At 42.9% G+C, this 7,176-nt stretch overlaps 1 pseudogene; it reads left to right on the top strand.

Moving 5' to 3' along the window:
* Window positions 1–876: 876 nt before the first annotated feature.
* Window positions 877–3,685, top strand: LOC114490508 (annotated as a pseudogene).
* Window positions 3,686–7,176: the final 3,491 nt, after the last annotated feature.

Genomic DNA, 7,176 nt, shown 5'->3' on the forward strand with positions numbered 1-7,176 from the left:
GGGAGATAAGCTTTGTCCCCTTAGTGGCTCATGTTCTGAAGGTCACTCACTCAGCCTTAGCCATGGGGTGGTTACAGCTTCTGAAACCAGGCAGGGTGGTTCCCAACACTCACAATTCCCAAGAGGAGGGGGCTTGCCACACCACCCTGGGCCACATGGGAAAGCTCCAGGGTCAGCCAAGGGGCAGAGGGAGTGAGAGGAAAAACTGGACAAGAGCTTTATTGTGGTTTCCACAGGAAGAGATAGGTGAAGCAGAGTAAGCAGGCTTAGGATTAGCTCATCTGAGAAATTTCTGTGGACTCTGGAGCATCAGGGCTGTCCCTAGTCGTCTGGTACCTGGCCCTGTGGTGATGGAGTATAAAAGCTAGGTGAAGGGAGGGGTTGGGAGGTATGGGCTTTGGATTGGTTGGTCTTCATATGAAAGACATACCTGCAGGTAAGTCCTTTACTACTTCTAGGAAACAGAGTCCTATATAAGTTTAGCATATATTGGCAGAGGTGAATACTGAAGTGTTTATGGGTGAAATAATATATCTAGGATTTGATTTTAAATTGTCAGAGGTAACAAGGAAAGTGGAGCAGAGTGATGACACAGATTAACAAAATATTGGTCATTATAAAGCTGGTTGAAGGGTACATGGGAATTCTATATGCAATTTTTCTTTTGTGTATTCAGGAATATTTTCATAAAAATTTTTTATGTAATTTGAGAGATAAACAAGTATTAGACATTAGCAGTCATGGAAGTATTGCTATTAAAATGTGGTATACATTTGTGACAGCATGGATAGAACTAGAGGGTGTTATGCTAAGTAAAATAAGTCAATCAGAGAAAGACAAATACTATACGATTTCACTCATATATGGAATCTAAAGAACAAAACAAATGAACAAGCAACATAGAAACAGATTCATAGATAACAAAGAACAGACTGATGGTTGCCAAAGGGGAGGGTCTGAGGACTGGATGAACGAGATGAAGGCATCAAGAAGTACAAATTGGCAGTTACAAAATAGTCACCAGGATGTAAAGTACAGCGTAGGAATATAGTCAATAATATTGTCACAAATATGTATGGTGCAGGGCGGTGGGCACCAACACACACTGAGCCCCACCCTGACTCTTACAGACCTCGGTCACCTCTTCATCCGTCATCTTCTGGAGTAATGCATACCGATGCTCTCAGGTTGCTGGTTCCTCCTGGGTATTTTAGAGAAGAGTCTTTGCTGCCATGGGTCCATTCAAAGGGCAGTGCAAGTACAAGATTCTGCCTGTGGGGCTGTTGTTTCTGGTTTCGTTCCACTATTTCAAGATGTTCTGGCCCAATAGCACCATCTCTCAGCCCTCAGCACCCTGCCCTGCTTCTGAATCTGCCCCCAAGTCCACAGAATCTCCCTTCCTCTTGGAGTCTCTCTCCCAGGAGCTTGCCAACCTAATTCATCTTCTGTACTGGCCTCTGAGCCCAGGAGATGAGGGGGACCTATTGGCCTCCACCAGTCCTCAGACCTTCACCTACCACCTGAGGGGTCCTGCCCAGGCCAGCTACGCTCTGGGAGGCTAGCTGGAGGCCATCTTTGTGGCCCAAGACCATCAGGGTAGGCCCAAGAGCCATGGTGGGGATCTGTTTCAGGCACATCTGCTGGCTCCTGATTTCAAGGCAGAGGTCCCTGGAAATGTCCAGGATCTAGTAAACAGCACATACCTGCTGTCCTCCCCCCTTCTCTGAGCTGGGTAGGCCTAGGTGTGAGTGCGGCTGATCCATTCCAGTGAGGCAGTTAGAGTTCTGTGAAGAATCTGGAGAAAAGGGCCACTTGATTTTAGAGGGTATTGCCGAGGACCCACAGGAACTAAAGAGACTGTGATCTGCAATGGAGAACCCCAGACGACTAGAGCAAGAGGGCCTATCTGCCAGCACAGGGATGTGGCTTCAGGTCAGCTCTGGTTCTGCGCTCAACCCTCTTCCCTGCCCTGCAACTCTTTAGTTGGGCACTCAAGTGGAAGTTACCTGAATGTGACTTACTCTACATGATGAGTAGAAATCTCCTGCTGGCAGGGAAAGTGACAGACAAGGTGCCCCCTCAGGCCATTTGTTTAATCCAGAGCAGAGTAGCAGCCACAGGAAACAGCACCCTGGCCCTGTCCCCACGGCCCCCATGCTGTCCTGGGCTCCGTGTCACAAAGCTCTCTGACTTCTACTATGGAGATATGTGGCACTCACTCTCCTGCTCCAGCCGCTTCTTTCCCACTGTTGACAACATCCTAGGCTGCCTGTCTGGTCACGTCGTCCACATGATGGGGGACTCCACATTCGGCAGTGGTGGGAGTATCTGCATGACACTGTGCCCTCCCTGAAGCCTGTGGGTCTACATGCCACCTATCAGACAGGGCCTCTGATGGCTGTGGAGACCACTCCAGACATAGTGCTGCACTGGTGAGCCCACAGCTGGCCCCTGCACTCCCTCCACACCCCAGTGGCCTCCCTGCACTCCATGATGCGGGAGCTGAAGGGCCTGGCTAGGGGCCCCCACACCGTGGTGGTGCTGGGGCTGGGCTCCTGCTTCACCACTTTCTCTCCATCCATCTTTTTGCAACAACTGGCAGGGGTCTGGGCAACCGTGGCTGTGCTGCTGGCCTGGGAACCCCACACTCTTGTGGTCATCAAACTGGCCAACACCAGCTACAAGTCCATGTATGGAAGTGACTGGTTCACCTTCCAGATGACCAACCCCTTCAAGCTGCCTTTGCTGATCCCCGTGTGGCCTTTGTGGATGCCTGGGAAATGACCTCCAACCTGACTCTGCCGGACAACATCCACCCAGAACAGCTCATTGACCATAATAAGGTGGACTTCCTCCCCTCCTTTTTCTGCCCCACCCAAGCACTCGTGTGGTATCTGGTGCTTTGTGGATGGGTCTTACAGCAATTATGGGACCCTGAACTAGTGGTGATCCAGAGAAGATTGGTTACCCCAAGACTTACCACCTAGGGTAAATTACTGTTAACATTTTAGAGGCTATCCTTGCATATAGCTCTCTGTGCATAAAACATATATGTATGTAAGTTTAGATATATGAAAACTTTTACATGCCTTCTTTTAATTAATTTCCAAATTTTATTGGTATAATTGCAGATTATGCAGTTGTAGGTAATAACACAAAAATCTCTCATACTCTTCAAAAAAATAGAAACCCCAGCCTCTATTGTACAATATTTATCTTTGCTAGCATGAATCAAAAGCCAATCCTATTCTCTTAAACTCTTGGATTTCTAAGGTGACTTGATCTTTGTAATGTTTCCAAATATCTCCAGGCTAAAATGGACTTAGGTTAATTAAGTTCTTTTTATAATCCATTTGTGTTGAGCAATAGAATTCCTAATGGTACAACTATAATCAACATGTTATGACTGTTTTATGATGAGAGGTCCTACCCAATTAGGGAATTTTCCTAATCAAAGGCCCTCCACTCTCAAGAGAGCTTTACTGAATAGCTGTTGAGGTTGCTTAATTAGTAAGGTTAAAACATCCTTCAGAAACAAGGTCAAGAATGACATTTCTATTGTGCCAAGTTGATGAAAGAATCCTCCAAATGCAGCACTCGGAAATCTTGGTGTGAAAATTCATCTTTTCACCAGAAATAAAAGGAAAAAATACTGACCTTAATAGTATCAGTGGAGTTTTCTTTAGGTACATTATAGGTATTGAATTTCATTAAACTTGTCATATAAGCATTTCATTAAACTTGTCATAAAGTGACCAACTTTTCATTTAAGAAAACTCTTTCCCCAAATTTATTATTCTTGTTTGAAGAAATAAGAATTTTAAAAAACATCTATGCACTATAACTATAAGCCAATCAACAGAGGGAACTAAGAAAAAGCAGTTCTCTGAGGGTATTCTTTTCATGATATCTTCAAAGCTACTGGAAGATTGCAAGAAACACTGTGTCAATCTGTACAATAAGAGGTGAATATAAGACACCTTTTAAACAGCCCTGGCTGGTGTGGCTCAGTGGATTGAGTGTAAGCCTGCAAATCAAAAGGTTGCCGGTTTGATCCCCAGTTAGGGCACACAACTGGGTCCCCCAGGCCAGGCCCCAAGTTGGGGGCATGTGAAAGGCAACTGATCAATGTACCTCTCAAACATCAATCTTTCTCTCCCTCTCTTTCTCCTTCCCTTCCCCTCTCTCTAAAAATAAATAAATAAAACCTTTTTTAAAAAATAAAACTTTTAATTAAAATGCTGTATACAACCACAGAGCACTCGATAATCAATGTGCCTGCTAAAGGAAACAAGAGAGGATGAATCTACACAGATATACTTGGAAGTATCTGTTCATTCAAACCACAAAGAATTATTTCCTCTTTCTTCCCATAAAATGAATATCTCAATGATGAATCCAAACAATTCTGCATTTCCCAAATGATTAAATTCTTGGTAGATAGAATCAACTAGTTTAACAGATCAAACTAGTATCAAGATAACCAGAGAGTATAAAATAAAACAGATCACCCTCTGGTGTTGCTCAGTGGATTGAGTACAGGCCTGCAAACCAAAGGGTCCGTGGTACGATTCCCAGTCAGGGCACATGCCTAGGTTGCAGGTCAGGTCCCCAGTAGGGGGTATTTGAGAGGCAACCACACACTGATGTTTCTCTCCCTCTCTTTCTCCCTCCCTTCCTCTCTAAAATTAAATAACTAAAATCTTTTTGAAAATAAAATAAAACAGATCATATTAATTAACACTTGCCGAACACCAAGGCTAGTTTCCGTAGGGTGAATGACCTCTTGACATCCTTCCCACACTTTCAACCTTCACTTTAGTGCCAAGTGTAAGTAAATCAGCTAAGAGGAAGAAATGAAAGCCTCATATTTGTTGAATATCTATCTCATTCCAGGCAAGTGGGTATCCTAACTGTCATTCTTAATAGAGGAAAATGGGGTTCAGGAGGTGTTATGTAACTTACTTAAGCTTGAGCATTTGTAAGAGGCTAAGTTTCAACATCGCATGTTCTTTCTACCTCTTTTTGCTGCTTCTAAGACCAAGCTGAGCTTTACATTACTGACCAAATGTTCACCATATCTAACACTTTCCCCCAATCTCAAAGTCACAAAGCTAATTGAGAATATAGATCTCTGCCCTGAGGAACACTATGCTAAAATTTAAAATACAAAGAAGTGGAAGGAAGCCACCACCAAGTCTAGAGAACAGCATGAAGACCCACCTGCTAAAATTAGTTTCACCTCCATCCACTCAGGGTCCCTGAAAACTGACAAGGGGCACACCTTACCTCTTCCTCCCCAAGCTTATTTTTCAAATCTTAGTGCTCCTCAATGTGATTTTATTTTCACTCAATAAGCCTGTTAATCAAACAGAAATTAAGCCAAAATAAAATTCTCTTTTCTCAACATGAATTTTCTCAGAATTGCAAATAAACCATAAGAGAAAAGCTATGTGTTTATAAAAAGAAAATGCATGGCATTGTATAAGATCATGTGCTTCAAAGTGCCTTGTAAACTGTTCTAAAGCCTATAAACCCTATGAAAGTGTAGGTCCCAGCCAATGTGTGCCAAGCAAGTATGCTAAGATAGAAAAGCTAAAAATAATCATAGTCAGGAGTTTGGGTTATAAGGCTGAGTAACAATAAGGGTTTTAGGCCATCCTATTCCTTGGCTGCAGACTTGCAGCCCAAAAGAACACCACCCAAGGTCAAATGACTGCAGACATTGTGGTCGCTGGGACTGACATCATGTAAGAGTGACTGGCCCTGAGGCCCAGTGCCCACTCTCCTCAAAGAGATTATTTGGAATGCCATCACGCATTTTCACCAGGAATAGCCAAAGAATGAGTCTCTAGCCATCCATCCTCTTCTCTGCCCTCTTCATCACTTATGATTTTCTTTGTGCCCCATTACCCACCCACTTTATTAGTATGGCCTCAGACTTTGTCATACCCTGAAATTACTAGCTAGGAACCTCTCATGTAGACGCAAACTTCTTTTCTTTCAACTTAGAAATACGTTTCTATCTATTCCCACTGTGTTCATTCATCTGGTTCATCAGGGCCCTGAACAACTGTCTTCTTCACTTTCATTCCTACCATCAGCCTGCTGACATCTTCATTTTATTCTCCCCCAACAAGGGCCAAATGTCCCACATTTATGTATGTATTAAATGTGTTTAACAGTTATGATAGATGTAGTGCATAACACCTAATCAAAGTAAGGCCTTTTGAGGAACTGAATGTTGACTACAGTCTATCATGCAAATAGCCACACACACACACACACACACACCTCACTTTCTTCTCTTGCAGCTTAAACTCCATGATTTACCATTTGGCCAGTGATAGTCTAGCCAGTATCCCAAGGTCCTGCCTCTGTTGTATGGCATAATAAGAATCCATATAAACGCTGTACATGTTCTCTGACCTTGCACAGGAGCAAGTTACACAAAATACTTATATTTTAAACAAATGGTCAGCAACCTGTTACATTCATTTGGCCAATGCACTGCTCTCTGTAAAGTGATTATTTCAAATCTATGTCACTCTTCTCTAGACACATTCTTAGAGCTCCAGCTTCCCCTTTTCTCATAGTCAATGACCTCGCCTCCTGCTTCATGGTCAACACACCACTGCCACATCCTTCCACATACTTTAAAGTCGTTCCTCACTCCTCTTACATTGAGCATCTCTCAATTGGTTGAGCATATCTTTTCCTTTCAAAATCAATTCCTAGTCTTTGGATCCCATCAACTCCAGCCCTTTCCAGAACTTTTTTTCATATTATGTATCCAATTTTTTGGTCAGATTCACTGGAGTTTGAACATGGTCAAGTCTCATAAAAGAAAAACCAAAACACTCCCTTGAACTCCCATTCCTATCCAGGTCATCACTCTCTCTCTCTTTCCTGCCCTATGGACAAAACCTCTATTTTAAATCTCCTTTTCCTTACTCCTGTTCATTCATCATTTCATGCTAATCTTTTTTTAACTGTCACTCCAGCAAAACAACCCTCATGAAGGCCACTAATGATTGCTAGTAGCTAAATCCAACAGACATATTTAAATTCTCATGTCACATACTTTAAGCAACACTGGACACTATTAACCACTGCTTGTTTCTTAAAACATTCTAAAATTTTACTTATTTAAAGAAACATGTTTTTCTAGTTTTC

The sequence above is a fragment of the Phyllostomus discolor genome, chromosome 3 (genome assembly GCF_004126475.2).
Source record: "Phyllostomus discolor isolate MPI-MPIP mPhyDis1 chromosome 3, mPhyDis1.pri.v3, whole genome shotgun sequence".
Taxonomy (NCBI): Eukaryota; Metazoa; Chordata; class Mammalia; order Chiroptera; family Phyllostomidae; genus Phyllostomus; species Phyllostomus discolor.